General features: G+C 41.5%; 1 long non-coding RNA gene across 1 annotated transcript; it reads left to right on the plus strand.

Annotated features, from left to right (window-relative positions):
- Positions 1-5576: 5576 nt before the first annotated feature.
- LOC122067877 lies at positions 5577-8004 on the plus strand. The gene is made up of 2 exons (XR_006136901.1): positions 5577-5839; positions 7807-8004. It is a non-coding gene; the product is annotated as an uncharacterized LOC122067877 (long non-coding RNA).
- The last annotated feature ends 12985 nt before the right edge of the window (positions 8005-20989 follow it).

Here is a 20989-nt window from a genome sequence, read left to right on the forward strand (position 1 = left end):
ATACACAAGGTATGTGATCCTTTTGATATGCTCGTAGGTACAAGATCAAGGGGGTGACTTCCTTGCCCATTACTCATGAATACATATGAGGTTAAGCAACTAGCCACGGGGTGGTGGAACCGTGAGTGATTGTGTTCAAAAGTGTAATGCGGGAATACCCTTATTCGATCTTAGAATGTCATAAAGTGCACGGACCTCCCCAAGGGTGCTGGCACAATTACGAGCATCCACACTGTTTAATAATACCCCACACCCTTGTATAGGAAGCGGGTATTTTTTGCTCTCAGAGTACTCTCCATGACATGCTCTAACCTCCTCGAGGGTACAGGCATGACAGGGAGCCCCTCGCCAAATGATTTCATTTCGAGCATGATTCATGATGCAGTTAGCGAATACAATTACAAACATGGGGTTAGCCAAACACATTTTCAAACAAATGTGGTGGAAAATTTTCTTGAAATTAAAGGTAGCATCTAGTATTGGAAGCTTGACATTTATTCCTAGTGGAGTCACCACTATGAGGGTAGCGGCCAACAATGGACTTATACATGTCAGTTCTGTCCTCTCTCTTCTCTTTCTCTTTCTCTTTCATGTGAGGGAGGGAGTGTGTCGTGTGTGCTTACCTTGTAGGCCCTGCACCATCGTATCGCCGCTTGGTGATACATGGAGGCCTATTTCGCAAGAGTGAAATTTATCATTCGAGACTGGGATTTGATGATGGTCTAATACAGGGATCGGGATCATAAAAATGGGGGTTTGGAGTCGCCACCAAAGGTTATGGGCCTAGGACCCTGGGGTGGGCCCAATTCCTGAGAAAAGGGCCTAAAATTTGTTTTGATCTAGAGATTTAGGGTAAGTGTTAGGTTGTAGAATTGGGGAGGTGTTAGGCACCCAATCTACCTGGTTCAACCGGTCTTCCTACTAGATGCTTAAGAACAAACATTTTTCATATTTATTACTATTCCACATGCATGGCTAAATTATCACATATATATCTATTGACTGAATTTAAACTACTATATGCACTAAAACAAGGTTTATATAAAGTCTACATAATGACAAGTTGATTAAGAAACTATACCTGAACTTAACCCTTGTTTCGGGTCAAGAGAGGTGGGCCCCTTATTAGTACCAGCTTGGACTATCTTTTGTGTTCTCTTGGCTTAGGAGAAGATGGTCATGACCTCCAACTTCCTTTCTTAAGAGACATTAACTGTGATGGTATTCGGATAGGGTTCCGGCTAGGAACGGTTACTTTCAGATTTGGATTTTGATTGAGCTTTGGCTAGGGAAGACTATTTTTGGATTTAGATTCGGACAGAGCTTTAGCTAGGGAAGGCTATTTTTGGGCTTAGAATGAGGTGGTACTCTGACAAAGCTTCCATTGGGGATGGGCTAGGGGAGGGCTAGGCTGAGGTGGCACTCTGGCAGAGCTTTCATTGGGAATAGCTATTTCTGAAAAGATTCCAGGGGCACTAGGATAGGGATTCTACTAGGAATTTCTATTTTTGAAAAGAAATAGACTAACCCAAAAATGGATTGAAGATCCCTAAAGCCCCGAAGAACACTTTGAAGATTCGAACAAAGCTCCGGATCTTAACAAAGATCTCTTCGTAGACTTGAAGAACCTCAAGGGGGGAGGGATTTCTATTTTTGGTAAAACTTAAGAACACTCAACGGGGGAGGCTAAGAACATACTATTTTTGGTAAACACTAGATTGGACTAAGAACTTGGATTGAAGATCTTTAAAGTCCCGACGAACACTTCAAAGATCTGAACAAGATTTTGGATCTTGACGAAGATCGCTCCGAAGACCCGAAGAAAATCAAGAGGGGGAGGGGAGGAGGAGGAGGAGAGAGGGTTTCACTACTATGGAGTGAGGTGAGGTTGTTTTGCGTCTAAAATCCAAAGGAGGGGTTATTTATAGGATTTTCAGACCAATAGGGAAGAGGGAGAATTTTTAACCAATGGACAAAAGAGGGTTTTTGGACTAAAGTGGGTGAAAAGGGCTTTAATCCAATGGGTAAAAGGGGTTCTTAGACTAAAATGGGTGAAGAGGGCTTTTATCCAATGGGTAAAAGGGGTTTTTTGGGAGAGAGAATTCTTAGCCAAAAAGTGGGTTTTTGGTCTCAAGTGGGTGGAGAGGAAATCTCTTCACCCACTGGGCTAGTGGAATACCAATCCTAGTATTCACGGAGGCACACAAGGATTGCCAGCACGGGAGGGCAAGTAATGTGTACAAAGTGTGTGGGTAATGTCACAGGTGTGTGGCACATGGCACGCGGGCAGTGGCATAGGTGTGTGGACAGTGGTATGGGTATGCAGGGAGTGGCATGGGTATGCAGCACCTGGCACACAAGGAAGCACACATATGGGCATTGGCAGGCAGTAGGCGAGGCTAGTTGGGCACCAGGCAGCAGTCGCATGGGCTGGGCAGCAACAAGCCTAGGAGCGGGCTACTGCCAGTGCGATTGGGCAGTAGTAAGTATAGGAGCTGACTACAGCCAATAGGGGCACTGGCAGCAGCCGGCGGGCGAGTGGGCTACAACCAGTGGGGCCGAAGGTAGGGTTATGCAAGGGTATGGGCCGGGTCATGCAGGGGTGAGGGCTATGTCATATGGGGGCGTAGGATATGTCATGTGGGAGCACGGGCTATGTCGTGCGGGGGGCGGGCTGAGTCATGTAGGGGCATGCACGCGAGGCTATATAGGCTTGCCTACTAGCCAGCATGAGTAGTACACCTATAGGTAGGGCTGGCTGGGCAGTCGGCATGCTCTAGGTAGCAGCCAACATGCACAACATGCATGTTGGCTGGCCTGCTGGCCAGTGCGCTATGAATTTTTTCAGTGACGATCATGGGAGATCAGTGACGGTCAGATTTTGATATGCCATATATCATTAGAATCATATTTCCAAGCACTATCTCTACAGTCATTTTGACCAGATTCCTTCGTATATGAAAAGCCAAAATTGGACCCTCTTCTCTCCCTTATAGGGTTTCCAGGGTTTTCAAGTAGGGGAATGTTTTCAGGTTATTTTGGTAGGTAGGGGATGAATTTTAGGTATGTAGGATATTTTTCCAAGTTTTCAGTAGGCTTGCCAGTGTGCGCGGCATATGTACGAGAAAATATAATTTTTCAAGGATTATTGCAGGAGATCAGACGATCCAATTTTGATGTGCCATATATCGTTAGAATTGTATTTCCAGGCACTATCCATCTGTACAGTCATCTTGACTAGATTCCTTCGTATATGAAAAGTCAAAATTGGACTCTCTTCTCTCCATCGTGGGATTTCCAGGGTTTTTAGGTAGGGGAATGTTTCTGGGTTTTCTTAGTCCATCATCTCTGTTGATCGGAATTCAGAAGTCATGTCTAAGATCCACATTTAATCATAGCTAGAGGAAGGTGACAAAATTTGGTGTCGACAAGCTGTACTTTCGATCTCCAGTCCAAGACCTATCACAACAGATCAAATTAGACCGGGTTAGGGCACCGGTGTAACAGAAACCACAAGAGGAATCCTACAACATGAAAGATAGATTTTCAAGTAAGAAAAGGAAGTAATGGATACTTGAAACCTTAGGCAAAATAGAACACTTTAGCACAGCAAGAAAAATTTACAAAGAACTATAATAGGTCAATAAAACTTTTCTAAAAGAAATGTAGGCAAGGAAGATGGCGATTACCATACTAGAGAATAGGAAATACATGCAACAAATAAATAAGCCCTATGTACAACAGAGAACTCATGGACAACAAGAAATTTCACAGAACAGTTTTAGGTTTACAAAATTTTCTCAAAAGGAAATGTAGAAAGTTAGAATCGTTACCACATTAGGAATATGAGACAACAATGAATAATAATTGCCACATAAAGGAAACTAGAGATAATAAAAGAAATTTGAGGGAGAAGAGGATGATTTCAGCAAAAGAAAAGAGAAAGTAAGAACATAAAAACTTAGGTCAAAAATCTCTTTTCACAAATGGAATCAGTAAAATAAGCAAGGAATCGACATACCTGAGTGGATATAATGCAAGAGAATGGTAGGAAATGATGGGATGCAACTTAGACTGAAGTTTGGAGGTAGACCGGTGAGTGTAGAAGAAGAAATGGCAGTTTTAAGAGTGTTTAAAATTCTCTCGGGTTCAGTTTAAGAAACCTGAAAAATCTGTCTGATGAACTCCAATTTTTTAGGACTTGTTATATGAGGTTTAAAGGGATATTTAATGCTCAAAATAGGCTATTACAAGTCAAGGTTTTGTAACTCAAGAAAGAGGATATATATGAGTATGCTTGAGCTGACATGAATATGGAATTCATGAATAACTAATGCAATGATCTATATGGGAATATTAGAATACTTTAGAGAGAAAAATCTTCAATTTTGAGAGGAAATTTCATAAGTTTGGAAGCATATCACCTAATATTGAAATTGGAGTAATGACTGGGAATAAAATAAAACATACTTCTTATGAAGGAATTGATAGATGATGAAACAAATAATGGTGGTCAAATTTTTAGAACAAGAGCTCGAAGTAGCAAGTGTTGATGGACAAGAATTTAATGGGTCAACTTATAATCCTATACATATACAAAGATCAGAAATGACAGAAGAAGTAAATCATCTATTCATTGAGGTTATTGGGACTTTGGAACTGAGAAATTGTGAAAAATACAAGATTTATCATTTTGATGAAATGATCTAAAGAAAGAAGAAAATTATATTGATGACCAAGGAAGATGAAAAAATGAAGCTATGAGATGGATGATAATTGTTGATAAATTTAATGAAGGTGATTTGATCTTAATATGTTAATGAAGGTGATTTGATCTTAATATGATCATACCAGCATATGATTGGAATTAACTCATTAATATACTATCTGCAAATAATTGTGAGGCTAGATCGAGAATGAATGAATGATAAATGGGGTAGAAAAGATCAATTGTATTTAAAGACTAGTTACCTCACAAATTTTGAGGACGAAATTTTTGTAAGGTGGGGGGAAACTGTAACACCTTGATTTCATAACCCCTAGTCCTAGAGATAGAATTTTATGAAGAAGGGTATTTGGTGGAAAGAAATAAAAAATTAATGGAGTAGGTGAGAGAAAATGAATTGGGAATTTAAATGAAGGTTTTGAAGGGGCTTGGGAGTGCCCATAATAGTAAAAAGGGTCCCACATAAGGTGAGTAAAACTGCGGCAAAAGTTGGACAGCAAAGGCTAGATTGGGCATAACCGGCTGGAGAGGTTCTGTCCAACCGGCCTGTCTGTCTTGGGGATAGAATGCCCAGAATTGAGGATTTTCCTCTATGGGCCCCACAAATTGAAAGGGATTTTCCACCCACTTTTCACCATGAGTAAGGAAGTGTTTGGAAGTAATTATGCAGGTGGGATTATATCAAAATACATTTTATATTTTAAGTTATTAAATCCTAAGTAAATAGGAAAGAAAATGGGAATTTTGTAAAAATTTCACAACCAAACAGACCCTAACCTATTTAGCCTATAAATAGGAGGAGAAAGAGAGTTATTTCTCTCCTCTCATTGCTGTGAACAGAAATGAGATGGGAAAGGAGAAGAAGGAGAGGAAAAAAAAGAGAGAAGAAAGGGAAAGGAAGGAGAAAGAAGAAGAAGAGGTGCAGCAGCCTTCTACTGTTGTACGCTACTTCAGCTGCTGCTATTCAGCCATGGCTGCTGTAGATATGGATGCATGCAAGTGCCATGTGCTATTCACAACAAGGAGAAGTTGTCTTGGTCTTGATCCAGCGGAAGACTTGAGTGAAGGACTGCTGATCAACTGCATGCATATACCAAGAAAATGTAATTGAAGGTTAGAAATCTGAACTTTAACTTGTATATTTAAGTAGGGGTAACAATCAGCTGGTATAGGGACATGGCAAATATGAAATTTAAGGTGGAAAATTATTTGTGGAAGCTAAAATAGCTCTCTATAACTGAATCCCAAAATTTTGGACCCAATAGGAAAATGATTTGGCTAAGGATTGTTCCAAGTGACCCAAACTCATGGGGATTTTTCTAATTTCAGTAAACTAAGACGTAATTGTAGGTGGGAAACACTCATGCAAGGTGGGAAATCAATATGCATAATGTTAATTTCACTTGGAATAGAAAATGCCGAATTTTCTTCTTTGAGAAGAAAAATTTGGAATTAGATAGGGATTTTGAATTTGATAAGAAGCATGAAAATTTAATTGACTAGGAAGAATAGTTTTATTGATGTAATTTAGTAGTCTAAAAATGTTTTCAGAAGTAGAATTTGTTAAAACAATTCTATCATCAAGATTGGCCTGCAGAACTGCAGAAAAATCAATTCTTCTAGTCCAACCGGCTAGAGAGTTCTAGGCCGACAGGCCTACCTGTAAAAGCCTGGCATAATGGAATTCTTGAGTTCTTTGGTTTGTAATTGATCAAAGCTAACCAGAAGTGTTCTAAGTTAATTAAAATATTACAAGTTATAACCATGAAGTTTGACTTGGTCAAAGAGAAGAAAACGGTAGCAAAGAAGAGAGAAAATATAGGAGAAAAATTACCAATTTACCACTATTACACCAATGCAAGTAATTTTTGGGAGTAAAAACCATCTTAGCATATCCAAGGAGTTGGATAGAAGTTGGGAACTTTTAGGAACATCCCAATAACCCAAAGATGAGCCAAATGGCTGTATGGGTTGGATAGATGCCCACTTAATTGAATAGGAAGAATTCAGTTATTGCTGAACCTGAACATAGACTTTAATAAGTTTAGGGAGATTATTTTACGGATAATTACATTGATGATTAACCCATGTGTGTATGTACCTTGTTGATTAGGAATCTTATAACCACATTTGTTGAGGATACGCGAGGCTAGGACATTGGTGAAGGATTTCAAATATCAAATCTCAAGTGAGGGGTCTTCTGTGTTTTGTCATGTTCTATGTGCTATGCTGTATTTTGTTGTGTTATGTTATATTCTACTATTCTTTGATGGGCTTGCATGCAATTACTTTTCTTCTTACTGAATTTACTATTGTAATGCCTTTATATATTGGATGAAAATGTATGAAATCTGATTGTTGAAGCATGTGTTACTGTATAAATGATATGATGACCTGTGGATGTATAATATGTATGTGGATGTGATGTTATAACCTCTTTCCAATAGGGGTTAGGTATTGGCTAATCCCATATAGTGGCATGTCATGTAAGACTACTATGCTTGGATATGACGTACTGTATCCTGAGAGGGCACAACATGGTATGGTGTAGCATATGCATGGCTGTTAGACACATGGGGGACTAAGGCTCTGACCAAGACCATGGTGTCCGGGTTATTATTTAGGGGTTAGCTAGGGGATCGAGGCTCTGACCCGGACTGGCTGGCTCTTTCCTACATCGAACTTGTATTCCTGAGGCCCAACGTATAGGGTAGGGAATGCCACCTACATTGCTTATAGCACTTAACCCATAGGATGAGACTTAGTAATTAGAATGAAATTAGATTAATAAATGAACCATGTGGATGCAGCATTATGAGTTGATTGTTATGAATTGGAAAAGTGGTGTGATAAATGTGTTGATGATACGTCATTTGAGATGCTGTATGTTGAATGGGTTGGTGATGTAGACATGTGATGCAGTATGTTAAAATTATTTATGATTATGATTCTTGTATGCTTATGTGATTGTAGACATGAAATGAAATGCTTCAATTATTTATTATTAATAATTTCTGCATGCTTGTGTGCTTATATGCCCCCCACCCCTCACTGAACATACACGTGCTCACTCCCCATAGGTTTTGAAGTTGAAGCAAAGAAGATCAAGAGATTAGGTGCAGATGAAGTCATGGACAGAGAGTGATTATGAACAAGGACTTTGATACTTTGTGTTTTATATTGTAAATTTAGTGTAAGTGGTATTATGAATTTTGTTGTAACCTGTGGACATAATAAATGCGTCTATAATATTATAAAGTTATCATTGTAGCTGATCACCACATGTATATCATAACCTTTATGGAATTTTACATATACTCTAATTTTACAGTTGAGTTTGTTGTGGGTTTGGTTATTACCTACATCCGGATCTTGGGTGTTGGTTGGCTGAATGGATTAGAAATTCTAGTGCCTTATGCCTATGCCTTATGGAGGGGAGGGTATGACAGTCACATCAAGTTTTTATTTTGTTTTTTACCAATCAAGGGTGGGGAGTGAACTGGCCTTGATTACTAGTGCAAGGTGGCAATTTTTGGGAGGATGGAATTCTGGATAGGAATTTGAAGGACCAAAGGTGAATGACAGATACCTAGTGGCCAAATATGCCAAGTGGTGATTCTTGTGGCAAACAAGCTATGATGATCTTTTAGATACCTTAATTATTAATCTAGGAACCATTTTTTGCCTTGAGATTGTTGAGACCGTACTTGCACATGTTAAGTTGCCTACGTATCCCTTGAGAGGAATCATGTCTAGCGTAGTTCAAGTTGTCCATCCGTTTCATATGTAATATCCCTTGAGTTAATCCATCATGACCAATTTGGGGACTTCTTCACCATTGAGATCCATGAGCCTCATACCCTTGCTTGGCAAGATTTCTTTGACAGTGAACGGGCCACTCCAACTTAGCTTGAATTTTTCCCTTGGGTCATGAATGAATGCTCTTTGTTCTTGGAGAACAAGCTCACCTTCTTCTATGTGGCGGGGCCTTACATGCTTTTTGAATGCTTTTGCCATCCTCAATTGATATTTTCTTAGATTTATCCATAACCTTCATATGCCTTTCATCCAGAAAGTTGAGCTCATCATGTGTAGCCTTCACCCATTCTCCTTCAGGTAACTGGCTATCCAAAAGTACCCTTAGGGATGGTATTAGGATCTCCATTGATAGAACTGCCTTGATCGCATATACCAAGGAAAAAGGAGTTTCCCCAGTCAAGGATCATATACAAGTCCGATATGCCCATAATGAAAGTGGCAACTTATTTGCCCAATCCTTATGTGTTTCAACCATTTTTTGGAGGATGACCTTGATGTTCTTGTTAGTTGCTTCTACTGTCCCATTGGTTTGTGGCCTGTAAATGGTAGAGCGATGCCTCTTGATGCCAAACTTTCTTTAGATTTTATCAGCTTTGCCCCAGAAATGGGATCCTTGATCTGATAGCAGCTCTTATGGCACTATCGGCAAATGATATTTTCTTGGATAAACTTTTTCACCTTGGCAGATGTGAGGACTGCATATGACTGAGCTTCTACCCACTTGGTGAAATAATCAATGGCCACCACGATAAACTCTTGCCCGTTGGATGCTTTGGTATTGATCTTCCCTATGACATCAATGCCTCAAGTAGAAAATGGCCAAGGGGAACTGAATGAGTGCAATTTTGTTGGTGGGATATGTATGATGTTGGAAAATATCTAGAATTGATGGCATTTCTTGACAAAATCCACACAGTCTGCTTCCATCGTGTTCCTATAGTATCCTACTTTGAGAATCTTCATAGCTAGCATCTTGGCATTCATATAAGGCCCGCAAAGACCTTGGTAAATTTCTTCCATAATTGTTCTAGCTTGATCTTCATCCACACACAACAATTGTATCCCATCATAAGACCACTTGTATAATAAGTCTCCTTGGAGAATGAACTGGGTGGCATATCTCCTTAGGAACTTCATTTCCCCATTTGTAGCTTCAACCGGATACTTTCTTTCCCTGATAATGTCCACTATATGAGTAAAGCAAGACCGGCTATCTATGGTGAGAGAGTTCACTGTATTCTGGTAAATGGGCTTACTTCTTTGTTCCACCAAGAATGGTTGGATTTGGGCTATAGGATTGGACTACCATGGAAGCCAAAGTTTCAAGGGCATCGGCAAACCCGTTGTTATCCCTTTTCAAGTATTCAAATGAGATCTTCTCAAAGTGTCCAATCACCTCTTCCAAATGCTCTTGATATGGTTTCAGTTTCTCATCTCTAGTCTTCCACTTTCCTTATGTCTGATAGATGCTGATAGCTGAATCTCCATACACCTTGATCGTCTTCACCCCAATGATTAGAGCTATCTCCAGTCCCAAGGCACAAGCTTCATATTCATCAATGTTTTTGGTATAGGGAAAGTCAAGGTGGAATGATGAAGGTAAATAAAGGCCATCTAGAGTGACAAGTAATATTCCCACACCACATCCCTTTTGGTTGGATGCTCCATCAAAATATATTTGCCATTCATCAGCTGTAACTTTTTCTTCAATCACTGTGATTTCTTCATCTGGAAAGGAATCATTTAAGATTCTTCCATCTTCTGTGGGGTAAGTAGCCAAATGATCGGCTACAGCTTGCCCCTTGATAGACTTCTAGGCGATGTAGGTGATGTCAAATTCTGACAACAATACTAACCATCGAGCCATCCTTCCTATAAGAGTTGGTTTCTCAAAGAGGTACTTAATTGGATCCATCCTTGAGATCAACCATACTGGATATGCTATCATGTAGTGTCGCAACCTTTTTGTTGCCCATATCAATACAGCGCAAGTTCTTTCTAGAGATGTGTATCGCGTCTAATATTCCAATAACTTTTTACTAAGGTAGTATATGGCATGCTCTACCCCCTTTCTTTGTCTTCTTTTGAGCTAGTAATGAGCCCATGGAATACTCCCCAACTGATAAGTACAGTAGAAGTGGTTCCCCCTCCACCGGAGGTGTCAATACTGGTGGTTCATAAGATATCCTTTTATATTATCAAAAGCTTGTTGGCACTGGTCATTCCATTCTATGGGTTGATCCTTCTTTAGCAGCTTGAAGATTGGTTCGCAGATCATAATCAGTTGAGCTATGAATCTTCTGATGTACTGAATTTGACCCAAAAATCCTTGTATCTCCTTTTTAGTGTGAGGTGTGGGCATTTCTTGGATTGCCTTGATTTTGATGGGGTCAACTTTGATGCCACTTTCGCTCACCAAGAACCCCAACAATTTCCCTATTGTTGCCTTAAATACACATTTTTGAGGATTCAACTTGAGTTGATACTTCTTGATCCTTTCCAAGAACTTCCTTAGTGCAAGAACATGCCCCTGCCGGTCTACTAACTTCACTATCATTTTGTCCACATAGACTTCTACCTCCTTGTGCATCATGTCATGTAGGATGGTTGTAGCTGCTCTCTGATAAGTTACCCCAGCATTCTTCAACCCAAAGGGCATCACCTTGTAGCAATAAGTTCCCAATGAAGTGTTGAAAGTTGTTTTCTCACGGTCATCTGGGTGCATGCTCACTTGATTATATCCTGAGAATCCATCCATAAATGATAGCAAGGCATGCCCCTCTATTTTTTCGACTAGCACATCAATGTGAGATAATGGGAAATCATCTTTTGGGCTCACTTTGTTAAGATCCTAGAAATCGATGCATATGCGCACCCTACCATCTTTCTTGGGAGTTGGTACTATATTTTCCAACCATTGGGATACTTCACCACTTGTAGAAACCATGCATTCTACTGTTTAATAACTTCTTCTCTGATCTTTTCACTCCATTCTGAACACATTCTTCTGAGCTTTTGCTTGACTGGCTTTGCACCTGGGTAGGTCAGCAAACGATGCTGCACAATGTTGGGATCTATCTTAGGCATAGGACCAGGAAAGGACTTTTGTGAACTCCTTTAGATGATTGGTCATTTGTTATCCTTCTTGATCATTTAGGGTGGTACCAATTTTCACCTCTCGAGGACATTGGTCGGTTCCCAAATTAATAATCAGGGTATCATCATGGATAGGTTGGGCTTTCTTTGGTTTGCATTGTTTTATTAAGTTATGATATTCATTAAGATCATCATTAGAAAAAGGAGGCAAGTCGTAGTCGGAATCAGAAATATCATTAATGAAAAAAGGAGTAATAGATTCGACATACATGGACTTTGGACTTTCCTCAAGAGGGAAAATAGACACAATAATGAATAGAGGAGTCAACAAAAGACTCAACAACAGACTCGACGATTGACTCGATGACAGACTTGATACTTTTATCAGTGGTACCCGGGTTGGTTGACTTAGTAGCCTAAGTAAACTTTAAGTTCTCTCTAATGCTTGTCTAGTTCAGGAGTGGTTCAACAGCTTGATGATGAGCAGATGTGGCAACAGGCCTTCTTCTTCCTCTAGGATGGTTACCACTATAATCTCGGTAGCGCTGTAGTTACTTCCTCCTTCTTTTGGCTGCTTACTTATGAACATGAGTTGGCAGATCTCATGTTCTTAAAACCAAAATTTCTGAGGGGTGAAAAGTGGTGGAGGTTGCTTAGCCCTCTCTTTATGAGGTCCAACTTTTCAAGCATATTGTTAAAGGTCATCCCCACTCCTTGGTCACACCTCTAGCCACCATCATGGACTTTTCCATTGCAATTAATTCTGGCACAGTACATGCAGACCATCATCCTTTCTGCTCTACTCTTCTTGGCATACACACTTCTTCCCTTGAATGGCCAGGGCTTGAGTTCGTGTAGCTTTTGCACACGTGCTTCTCACAGGAAGGAACAAATATGGTCTTTTAGATCAGTGGGAAGATGCAGAGACTAGGAAAGCCTTACTTTTCCTTCCCATTCTCTTTTCAGGAGGACTCGGGACTTGGTGCTTCCTTAGACTGGATTAACATTGCAAGATTATGGGAGGAGAACCTGTCTTCAATCAATGCAACCTCTGTTATACGCATGAATGTAACTCTCTTGTTCACTTTCCTTGATTTGTAATTGTTCCAACTCATGAGTAACCCAGTCGAACTTGTCTTGGAAGAACACTTCAAATCCTGATTGCATTTTGGCGGCGATCTCATCAAACCAGGCTCAACATTTCCACAAAAAGGAAAGTCTCCTCCTTCCACAAAGTACCCATTGGGAGTGGGGTAGTAAGAGGCGACTATCCTCCTAGTCATTCTTAACACCTTATGATCATTTCCTCATCCTTGGCTCTTTTGATTGTCATAGTTCTTGCCCTGGCTCTGAGGCTGGGAAGTATACCCTAACCGACCCTTGCCTTTGCTTACCACAATGGTTGGTATTCTTGGTAAACCTTGATGATATTTCCCCAATCCCATTCCAGGGAAGTATTACATGTTCCACATCATTCGGCTAACCGGGGGACTCCAGATTGCTTCATAATTCGCCAGGATTTTTTCTTGAGATGTTTCTTTGGCAAGGACCGCACAAGTTCCTTCTATTTTAAACCCACTGAGCCAGACTTCGTTGCCTTGTGTAGATACCCAATTTTGTCACCCTCCTTTAGCTATGATGAAATATGGATCTTGGACGTGACTTTCGACTTTTGACCGACAGAGATGCTGATGGAAACATTCCCCTACCCAAAACCCTAGAAATCCCCACGCGGGAGAGAGGAAGGTCTAATTTTAACTTTTCATATATGAAGGAATCTGGTCAAGATGACCATATAGATGAATAGTGCTTGGAAATACGATTCCGACGATATATGATACGCCAAAATCGGACCAATGGACCGACGGATCTCCGGCAATCATTTTAGGAAAATCACGTTTTTTCGCATGCATGTTGCTCCTTCCCGCATATATGCTGCGCGCATGGACAGTCCCACTGGAAACCTGAAAAAATCCCTCACCTGACCCAAACACCTAAAATTCATCCCCTACCTACCCAGATAACCCGAAACACTCCCGGGTCTAAAACCCTAGAAACCCCATGCAAGAGGGAAGGGGTCCAATTTTGACTTTTCATATATGAAAGAATCTGGTCAAGATGACCATACAGATGGATAGTGCTTGAAAATATGATTTCGACAATATATGGTACGCCAAAATTGGGCTGACGAATCTCTGGCAATCATTCCTAGAAAATCATGTTTTTCCACGTGTATGTTGCTGCGCACACCGGCCCAGCCCGGCCAGCCAAGCCAGCTAGCCTAGCCAAGCCAAATAGCCTAGCCAGCCCAGCCAACCCAGCCAAGCCCATCCTGGCCGCACACCTATGCACGGGCTGGCCACATATTGTGCACGCACACCATACACACCTTGCACACTGTGCCCGCACATCATGCACACCTTGCACACTGTGCCCACACACCATGCACATATGGCCCGCACACCATGCATACATGGCCCGCACACCCATGCATTCGCACACCCTTGACATCACCTGCACCCCTGGTAAAATTTTCTCTCTCCTCTTGCTTTTCTAAAAATTACCTTTTTTGGTAAAATTTTCTCTCTCCTCTCGCTTTTCTGAAAACTACCTTTTCTGGCAAGATTTTCTCTCGCCTCTCGCTTTTCTAAAAATTTTCTTTTTTGACAAAATTTTCTCTCTCCTCTCGCCTCTCCTAAAATTTCCTTTTCTGGAAAAATTTTCTCTCTCCTCTCGCTTTTTCGAAAACTACCTTTTCCAATAAAATTTTCTCTCTCCTCCTGCTTTTCCAAAAATGACCTTTTTCGAAAAAAAATTCTCTCTCCTCCTGCTTTTTTGAAAACTACCTTTTCCAAACTTTCCCTTTTACCCACTGGACAAAAGCCCTCCCCAATCATTTTTGCCTTCAACCCCCTTTTTTACCCATTGGACAAAAATCCTATCTCTTCACTTTAGGCAAGAGCCCCCCTTTCATCCACTGGATAAAGGGATTCCCCCTCTCCCACTTGATTGAGAAAAAACTATAGATACCCCCCTCTCCCTTAGAAAAAGAACACCAACAAACACTTGAATCCTCTTTCCGAGTGAAATTTTCCTCCCCTCCCCCTCTTTATTTTCTTCTGATCTTCGGAGCGATCTTCGTCAAGATCCAAAAACTCATTCGGATCTTCAAAGTGTTCTTCGGGATCTTGACGATCTTCAATCCAAATTCCTAGTTAGATCCAGTTTTTAGCCAAAAATAGTATGTTCTTGAGCCACCTCCCTTGAGTTTTTTTTAGTGTTCTTGATTGTTCTTGAGCGTTCTTGAGTGTTCTTGAGCGCTTTTGAGCGCTCTTGAGATAGAAACCCCTCCTTTTTTTAAGGTTCTTCGGGTCTACGAGAAGATCTTTGTTAAGATCTGAAACTCTATTCGGATCTTCAAAGTGTTCTTTGAGACTTTGGAGCTCTAAAATCCATTTTTAGGTCAGCCTATTTCTTTTTCAAAAATAGCCTTTCCTAGCCAAACCTCTGTCCGAGTGTCCCTGGAATCTTTCCAAGAATAGCCATTCCGAGCTGAAGCTCTGTTGAAGTGCCACCTCAACCTAGCCCTCCCTTATCCTATCCCCAGTGGAAGCTATGCCGAAGTGCCACCTCATCCCAAACCTAGAAATACCTATTCCCAGCAGGAGCTCTACCAGACTGCCACCGCATCCCAAGCCCAGAAATAGCCTTTCCTAGCCGAACCTCTGTCCAAGTGTCCCTAGAATCTTTTTAGAAATAGCCATTCCCAGTGAAAGCTCTGTCAAAGTGCCACCTTAGCCTAGCCCTCCCTTAGCCTATCCCTAGCGGAAGCTCTCTCAGAGTGCCACCTCATCCCAAGCCCAAAAATAGCTTTCCTTAACCGAAGATCTGTCTGAATCTAAATCTTAAAGCGATCGTTCTTAGCCAAAACTCTGTCGAGATACCATCACAATCAGCATCTCTCAAAAAAGGAAGTTGGAGGTCAAGACCATCTTCCCCTAACCCAGGAGAATCCAAAAAATAGTTTGAGTTGATACAATCAGGGGCCCACCCCTCTTGACCTGAAATAGGGGTCAAATTCAGGTATAATCTCTATCCTCATTCAAGCATAATGTAGACATCTAATAAGCCTTGTTTTATTGTATATAATAGTTTCAATTCAATTAATGTATATATGTGTGATAACTTAGCCATACATATGGACTAGTAATAATTGTGAAAAATGTTTGTTCTTAAGCATCTAGTAAGAAAACCGGTTGAATCGGGCAGATTGGGTGCTTAACACCTTCCCAACTCTATAACCTGACACTTACCCCAAATCTCTGGATCAGACCAAATTTTGGGCCCTTTTCTCAGGAATTGGGCCCACCCCCGGGTCCTAGGCCCATAACTCTAGGTGGCGACTCCAAACCCCATTTGCATGATCTCGATTCCTGAATTGGACCATCATCAAAACACCCATCTCAAATGACATATTTCACACTCTTACGAAATTGGCCTCCATGTATCTTTGAGTGGCGATATGATGGTGTGGGACTCGCAAGCGAAGCACACACGATTCGAGCCACCCCCCTTGCCACGAAGGTGAAGGGAGAGAGAGGAGAGAGGGCGGGGATCCATCTTGGCTGCTACCCTCACAGTGGCGACTCCACTGGCGACAAATGTCAAGCTTCTAATACTAGATGTTACCTTTAAATGCAAGAACATTTTCCACCAAATTTTTTTGAAAACATGTTTGGCTAACCCCATGTTTGTAATTATATTCTCTAACCGCATCATGCATCATGCTCGAAGTGAAATCATTTGGCGAGGGATTCCCTGTCATGCCTGCACCCTTGAGGAGGTTAGCGCATTTCATGGATAGTACTTTGAGAGCAAATGATAACCGCTTCCTATACAAGAATGAAAGGTATTGTCAAATGGCGAGGATGTTGTATTTATGCCAGCACCCTCGGGGAGGTCCGTCCACTTTATAGCATTCTGAGATCGAATAATGGCGAGGATGTCCATATTTATGCCAGCACCCTCAGAGAGGTCCAAGCACTTTACGGCATTCTGAGATTGAATGATAGTTACCCTACATTACACTTTTGCACACAATCACTCATAGTTCCACCACCCCATGGCCAATTGCTTAACCTCATGTGTGGTCACGAGTAATGGGTAAGGAAGTCACCCCTTCGATCTTGTACCTACGAGTATATCAAAAGGATCATGTACCTTGCGTATATAGATCCTGTCAAGGAACCCTTGTCGGTCCTATTGCATCAATCGTATGCTTGCACCATGTAGAAAATAGATGAAGAAGCTAGGAGAGCCACAAGCTAATTGTATAACTTGTTTGCAGTCTTGAAAAGGAATGTTCCTACACTATATTCCCATCATAAAGAATTACTTTCCTAAAGTGGGTTTTGGATAAAAGGTGTCCCTCCTCCTTAAGGAAAAAGTCCAGATACGTGACTCAGGGGCAATCCCACCAGAGTCACGTCAAGTCCCGAGAAGTCCCGAGAAAATAGGAGGAAGGACACCTAGTGGGAAAAGAGCAAGGAAAGCATAACTTTATTACATGGAATGTCTTATGGGAATATTCTCGACAAACCATTTGTATGAATCTCCCACTTGTGACATTGGGTGGACTAGGGGCATCAAACCCTATCCACCCCTATCATTAAGCAGACTAACTTTGGATGGATCATTGGTTGATAATCTAGGGAATGTGTGAACAAGGGGTTGAGAATTCAAGAATCCTAAAATAAACCACTTTTGGTTCAGGCACAATTCCACATCTCAAGTATTCACCGTGGTCCCTTTGGACGCGTTAGGGTAATCGGTTGACCCACTTAAATCCAGAATCACCTCTGTCATCTCTTCGAGATTGTATACTACCAGGCGATTACAGCCTAGTAAGCATGAATCCACCAGACATGAAAACACCCAAACAGGCCTGGGTCCATCCTATGGAGACCTTATAGACAGAGATGGTAAAAGTCAAAAGAGGGATAGCTCAGATATTGCATACACTTCAGAACCCTCCTAGAGTTGATCCCAAGAATGAGTCGACATCAAAAATAGGAGATGTAGATCAGAATGGAGCTACAGGTCATCGTGGGAATTCTTCCTGAGTTGACTCAGGGGAACTAGAGCATATCTGGCCAACTAGTCAGAGAGGATCTTCACCTACCCAGCTGAATGGTCAACAAGGGGCCTATTCCAGGGTCCCTCCTCCTAGGGTAGTGATCGAAGATAAAGAAGAGGAATTTATAGCACACATCCGCTTTGAGCCTCCAGAGTCGGAGAAGGAAAAGAAGCTCAGAGAGTAGTTAGAGAAGTTGGAGAACATGATTCGAGCAGGAAAAGGCTCAGAAGGCCATGCAGTGGATTCTGAGAAAATGAGTTTCTTCTCTGGAGCAAGAATTCTAGAAAAATTCAAGTGACAGACTGATAGATTTAATGGGTCAGGAGACCCCAAGGCTCATCTCAAGGTCTTCCTCAGCATCGCCAAGTCGTGGCAACTTGTAGATAACCAGATGGGGCAAACCTTCATGTTAACCCTATCAGGACTAGCACTGAGGTGGCTCACATAGTTGGAGTCATCACAAACTCAGAATTGGGTGATAGTAGTGAAGGCCTTCACCAAACAGTACTCATACAATACTGAGGTGGATGTGAAACGTCAGCAGCTTGAGACGTTGAGATAGCAACCTAAAGAAGGATTCATCGCCTTCTTGATGAGATTCAGAGACAAAGCCACCAAGATGGCAGATAGGCCTTCAAAAGTAGAGCAGGTAGAGATGTTAATAGAGAACTTGTCAAAGCCCTATTATGATGTTCTTTACTATCAGCATTTGCAAACTTTTGATACCTTGATAGCCACTGGCACACGGGTGGAGAATAGAATTCTGAGAGAGGCTCAGTATCAAGGATCCTCCCAAGATGCAAGCAAGAACACTCGAGTCGAAAGGAGAAAGGGTTCAAAAACTAATATGGTAAGTGCAATTCAGCAGTCAGTCTCACCAGCCACTTCTTCACAGTCCTTTATAATACAAGCAGATGCACCCGCCCAGAAGGCTCCTCGCCCAAGAAGATAGTTTTCTGATCTGGGAATGCCTGTAACGGTCACATATGAGAAGTTATAGAAGTAAGGATTGTTAGGGACAGTAGCTCCAAGAGTGATCAGCAACCCTCCTCCAGTGTGTATAAGGATCATGAGTATTGTGCCTACCACACTCAGAAGGGACACAATACTGAAAGATGTTTGGGTTTATAGCATGCAATTCAAGACTTGGTAGACAATGGAACCATTAAGGTCAAGATCAAATAGCCTCCTAATGTCAATACCAATCCACTCCCCGATCATGTGACAATCTGGATGAAGAAACGACAGAGTGACCCTACTCAACTCATTGTACCTAGAGCTTGAAAGAATCATATGAATGCCCGCGCTTATAGGAAAATCATGAGTCAAAGGACTAGAGTCATAAGAACCCCAGAAGAAGAGAATCATTAGAGGAAGAGTCAGAAGATCAGGTGCCCCCCGTCCATCCCTCTTCATTAAAAGAATCCACTGCACCACATTACTAGCCTCCACCACACTATGAGCCTCTACCATATTATTAGCCTCCGTCATACCATCAACCTTTCCACCACCATCAAAGTGGAGGAACCTCTTCATCCTATCACCCCCAATCTTCATATCCTACCTCTCACATTACATCATCTTCATACCACCCCACTTCATATCCCTCATCACCCTCATACCAATCCTATTCTCAAGCTTCGATGTATAACCCAAAAGAAGGATGAACGAACGGGTACGATTGGAAGGATATGCTTACACTGCTGGATTCCCCAAAGATGACTTCATCAACAAGGTCAGTAAATACATTGGGGGAAGACCAGGAGAGTGATCCCACTTCTCTAATTCAGCCTACTATAACTTCAGAAGAGAATCCAGAGGTAATTGAAGAGATTATAGCTGATCTTCTCAGAGCGTTAACCACATTGGCTATAGGGGACAGATCAAAGAATACACTTCCTTAATCTACATAGGGAGTGACACAGATGATGATGAGTCAGGACTGGTCCAACTTTGAGCCAGTAATGATAGGACCAACCCTATGGAAATCTTTCGGTCCGTACGATCTGAATACTACGAGCGTTTAGATGTCGAAGAATTTGATGATCCTGAGGAATCTGATGAAGAATCAAGTGGGACTTAAATCAGTAAAGAAAAGGATGATTACGATGATGATGAGGATGAAAATAAAGATGAGAAGGATGGAGATGACTCTGAGGATGATGGGTATCCAGACTGGGATGACTACCAAGTGCCTTGGTATAATGATTATGATGATGAGTCAAAATATTACTCACCAGAACATGCGACATGTTTCTCAGTCTACTCCATTGGCAATGATGACCTAATAGCTGATCCAACAGGTAGCATTTACCCTTCCCTGTTCATAGAGGGAGATGATTCTACATCAGATTCAAAAAATGAGGGGGAATCTGGAGAGCCGACGTAAGTTTATATGGACGAACAGTACTCCACAACTGAGTTGGAAGAAAAATTATGTGAAGTGTATTCCAACACATTGAGGATGCAAGAAAGGGTAGAAGAAATTGATAAAATGTTAGGGAAAGTAACCGTCAGTGATCTTCACTACCAGGAGCAATTTGATGATTTGGAGAAAATAGGACCAGATGACACAATCGCAAACGCGGTAGACACTACATTCTAACAACTTTCTAATGTAGTCAAGAAGCTACGAGCCAAGGTAGTGGATATTTGTGGGGGTCCTCAGCTTCCCACCCCAAGCAGGGAAGGAGAATCAAAAGAAGATGATTCTATGGTGGGGATAATCACCCTAACCAATAGTGATGATGAAGATAGTTATCCCATCAAGATTATTGTGAGAAAACCAATCAACATGATGGAAAAGACTACAAGGGCAAGGCTCTAGCGGTAGAGCAGCCAAGGGCTAATGAGGCTGGAACTAGTAGCATAAAGAAAAAGCCAAAGAACCTAGTCTTGGTTCAACTCAAGAAGTCTCAGGCAAACATCTCCATTCGAGGATTGTTGATGGCATCCACTTCACACCATGAAGCAGTCTTGAAGTCTCTAGCTAATGTGCAAGTGGTAATCGAGATAAATCTGATGCACCTCGCACATATAGTAGGAGCAACATATGCAGTGCAGCCTCTGATGTTCTCGGATTCTAAGCTTCCTAAGGAAACCCAACACAATTGGGCTCTCCACATTACAGTTGAATGCCTTGACAAATTAGTTATCCAGGTTCTTGTTAATAATGGGTCCACTTTGAATGTGCTACCATTGAGATCAGCAAA

The sequence above is a fragment of the Macadamia integrifolia genome, unplaced genomic scaffold, assembly GCF_013358625.1.
Source record: "Macadamia integrifolia cultivar HAES 741 unplaced genomic scaffold, SCU_Mint_v3 scaffold319, whole genome shotgun sequence".
In the NCBI taxonomy this organism is placed as follows: Eukaryota; Viridiplantae; Streptophyta; class Magnoliopsida; order Proteales; family Proteaceae; genus Macadamia; species Macadamia integrifolia.